Here is a 4,753-nt window from a genome sequence, read left to right as displayed (position 1 = left end):
CACCCCCCTCTCTCGCCCTTTTTTTAATATTCAACGGGCGTCATCTATCTGGCGTGCTTTGTGCTAATAACGCCAGGCGTCTTTGATGGATGCGTGGCCGCCTCGTGTTTGCCGCAGCGACATTTTGCCTAGATGAGCCCGCGTTGGGTAATCTGTTTTGTTATTTCGCCTCCTTCTTCTCGCCGTGTCCCTGCTCAGTCTCCCGAGCTAATGTTGTCTCAGAGGAGACAGCTCCTCCATGCTTTCTGCACTCTTAGACGCTGTCTTTTTTTTGGGATGGATTCGGATGAGTCGGATGTGCGAGAGGATACAATCTTAATTCCGAATCATCGGGAAAAAGTGAGGAAGCTGTGCGCATGCAAGCGTGAGATTCTCTGTGATTAATCCCCCTGTCTGTCAGTCAGCTGGCCTGACTTCTGGACTCTCCAAAGGGTTAGGGGTTGACTCGCATTATGTCGTGTGTGTGTGTGTTGGAGAGCTTTTCTAAAGGTCAGTGTTAATGACTCTGGGAGTTCACGACAGGTGCCTATTTCTGTTGCCTCCCTGCCAGTGACCCGGCGCCTTCTAAGGCCAAGCTAAGTCCGCAATGAGGTTAGATGCCCTGGAATCAAATTAGGAGATGACGGGATCCATCCTTCTCTCCAAACCGCCTGCACAATCTCGACGGTGTTATTAATTCAGAATGTGTCTCTGGAAAGTCTCTACAAGAGTGATTTGCTCCTCTGTAAAGTCATTTTTACAGTGTCAAAGCTCTTTAGTTTGATCTTTTTACGTGATTGGCTCGGACACAGTGCTGTTTTGGTTTGTTGGGAATTGCATGCGGAGCTATTTCACGCTCGCTCGACTATCAGCCATACAATGGCTTCAACTGGCGTACGTGAGGTGTTGTGTTTAAATTCAAATGGGACAACACGAGGGTGGCTCAGGGGGCACAATTGACTTGGATCCTCAATGGAGAATGAAGGATTAAACCAAGAAATCAGGCTGCAGTAATTAGATTAGATTAGAACTTTATTTCATCCCGTATTTGGGGAATTTCTTGGTGGCAGTAGCAAGACAGACACAAGACACACAAGACATTGTAGACCTAGGTAAGAAACTGGAGCCACATACAGGAAGTGCACAAGGTGGGGGACCTTCTGCAGATGGCAAATGGCAAATCTGCCAAATTTGTATCAATGTCTAAGAGGAGAAAAAGAGAAATTGGCTCTACAAAAAAAGCAATCACGTCCTGGTCAAAATCGAGTAGAAGTCTATCAACGTCTGTGCCACTGAAAAAGAACATGATTTTTTTAAATTTCTCCTGCCTTTTCCATTGTCATGTCTCATTTTGAGTTAACGACCTTCCCCAAGAAAGTACCATTGCGTCGATTTTGCCGCGCATTCCCAAGTTTCCATCTCCAGGCGATTCTCCAACCCGCACAGACGGCCGTCCGTCCGCCTGAATTGAATTGAAACCCCCGGAACTGATTTGGTGAAGAAAACGGCATTGGATTAGAAACACATCAATGTTTGACGGTGCCAGTACAGCGGGGAAAAGAGTCAAACACTCCATTGTAGTAATGGGCAAACAGATGGCAGGCTGCTCGATGCCTCTGCCCGGCCTGATGGCTCCATTCATCAGCACGCCACGCCTCTAGGTTACAATTTACAACTTCACACCCCTCTCCTATTCACTCCATTTGTTCATTTTTTTTTTAAAGACTTCATTCACCTCTGCATTCACTCCAAGTCAACCAGTCTGTTTACCTCCTAAAATAAGAAGAATGTTACCCTTTTTTTTTACCACACTCCACACATCCTGGGGGTGGCTCATACGGCCTCCACCTCCAACAGATACGTCGCCTTCAATGTGTCCGGCCGTGATGTGTATTTCGAAGTTAATTCTCGGGAGAAAACAAACATTTTGAAGCGTTTGATGGCATTTTCACGCCACGCTAAACCTGTTACGCAGCCGTGCCTAAGCCCATCCAGCCATGAACTCTGAGAGGCCAGTTAAAACTAATCCCTCAACACTGTAAAATACATTTTTTCGCTCTTTATGAGGGGATTTAAATGACTTGTACTCGTGCAACCTCCGTCGAGGAGCTTGTTTGCCGTCCGTGTACTTGCGGTATTTCTATACATGCTTTTATCGACACAAACATTGGTAAAGAAGAGGGTTTTTTTTGTTATTTACAGGACACCGGGCTTTAGTGCTTGTGGTTGACAGAAGGCTGCAAGGCAAATGAGGGAAATTGCGTGATAAAAACACGCCGTGTTCGGAACCCGCTCTTGACGGAATGCCTTGGGGTGTTCGGGTTCCGGTAGTGGCTGACGTTTCACGTCGGTTTTGCTCTAAAGGGCTGTTTAGGGACAATACAGGTCCAATAAATTGGAACTGACAGTAAATTATCCCATTTTGGTGTCATTGATCGCAAAAGATTTCCAAAGCATTTTTTTTGTAAATGTATATTTATATGTAAAAACAATAAGTGAGGTACTTTTTAGAATGCATGTATTTATTAGATAACCGAAATCAACTTCAACTTCCGTACCACTTATCCTCTCAAGGGTCGCGGGGGGTGCTGGAGCCCATCCCAGCTGACTTCGGGCACGACACCCTTGAATCGTTGGTCAGCCAATCGCAGGGCACAAAGGACAACCAATCACTCGTAGCTAGGGGAAATTTAAGAGCGTTCAACCAGCCTACCATGGATGGATTTTTGGCATGTGGGAGGAAAGCGGAGTACCCGGTGAAAACCCACACGAGCAAACTCCACACAAGAAGTTCCGAACCCATCTGGAATTGAACCCTCGATCTCGGAAGTGTGAGGTTGACACGCTAACCACTCGTCCATTTTTTTTCCCCTTTAATTTATATTTTGTTGCAAAAAAATGCATTCCAGAAGTTTTACATGGCAGGGATTTATTTTTTTTGTTTTGTTTTGTTTTTATACATGTTATTGAGCTCGTTCTTCTCCCGACCCCCCCATCAACAATAACAAAGTTCTGGCCTAATCATAGGTCTTGCCATTGGTCAAGAACAACCATCACTTTATAAATCACGTTGATTTTAATCACACTTAAATATTCATCAGAAGAAATTATTTTCTTTAGCCTTGACCTTTTTACCCGGCAAGCTCATTAATATGTAGTCGTTGTTATTGCCGCTGTTGCTCTCAAACGGCCCACCGGGGGCCGTTTATTGATTTTGATAAAGCGGACACGGCGCTTTGTGTGAGTCACATTGGCTTATCAGCACTCAGATGTGTGCGTAGACGCGTGTGTCGGAGGAGCCCGAGGGTCCGGTGGCAATATAAGCGATGTTTGCGATGCAGGTTGGTGCTACGCGTCTTTGTTTTTTTGCGAGTGCCTGCTCAGCAGTTTGTTTGGCTTCCTCCCGCCCACACAAAGACGCGTGGAGTTGTATATACAATAGTATATACGCAAAGGATCCAGAGGCTTTCGTCATGACTTTAGATGTTGGGGAAAGAGCGGCAGCGTTTGTCTCACCATCACAACAATCAGCGCACACACGTATCCTTTGTGTTACGCACTACAAAATTAATTTGTGTGTTAAAGATAGCAGAACTTTCTCGCTAATGACATTGGCTACGGGCGATAAACATACTTCAGCACTGAGGGAAAATTATCATGGTGTGGCTCTTTAATGAAAACCCATTAATCATTTATTGTTGTTTTTTTAATGTTTTTTTTATCATTTCTGAAACTATGGCTTTCCACTGAAGAGTTTTCTCATTGACTTTTTGTGAGCCCCTTGGGTGAGAATCTTGCTATAAAGTGTTCTTGCATAATTATTAAGAATCTGCTTGATTGAATATAGTACTTCTTTTTCTATTTGAAGTACAGTGGTTACCTCGACATACGAGCTTAATTCGTTCCGGGACTGAGCTCGTATGTCGATTTACTCGTAACTCAAATGAACGTTTCCCATAGAAATGAACTAAAAACCAATTAATTTTTGTTCCAACCCTCTGAAAAAACACCCAAAACATGATATTGGATTGCAAAAACATGTTTATTTGTTCTAATTCGCCATCTATTAACAAAGTAACAAACTAGTGGTTTCATAGTACTAAAATGTGTTTAATAGTACTAAAATTAGATGGATTTCGCAGAGGGGAGAGAGGGACAGAGAGGGGGGAGACTCTTTGCACGGCAACGCGCTCGTAACATAACATAAACAAATTTAAATTAACTTGGATTACGATGCAGACATATTCAAAATTAAGTTTAATCTAACGTTACATTAGTCTTAATTCTAATTTAGTTTTAAATTTTGATACCTTTCTTCTCCCGGGTTGGCTCTATTTGCCCCGCCTCCACCCTGACTTTCACATGCAACCTATAGAGGGTTGTTTGCTTTTGAATTCCCTTCAAAATATTCAAAAAATGATGCACACAAATGTCCTCACAATAGGATAACGCACGACCACTTGCCAACGAGAAGTATTATATACTCCTCTCGTATTAGCGATCGCTCTGCCATTGGCGCTGACTAGATAAATATTCGCCCCAAATTTTACTCGTATCTCAAATTGCTCGTATGTCGGGGCACTCGTATGTCGAGGTACCACTGTAATTCACTTGGACTAGCAGCAATATTTATTATTTTACATAAAATTAATACCTATTTTGAAAATATTTAATTCTTGGCATCTTCTTGTTGTCTGCCATGTAGAGATTTCTCTCTGCTAACCAATTAAGAAATACAATACCTTTTTTAAAAATCAAGTTTTAGGGATCAAAT

Source organism: Stigmatopora argus, chromosome 23, assembly GCF_051989625.1.
Source record: "Stigmatopora argus isolate UIUO_Sarg chromosome 23, RoL_Sarg_1.0, whole genome shotgun sequence".
Taxonomy (NCBI): Eukaryota; Metazoa; Chordata; class Actinopteri; order Syngnathiformes; family Syngnathidae; genus Stigmatopora; species Stigmatopora argus.
This window is presented reverse-complemented; position numbering follows the sequence as displayed.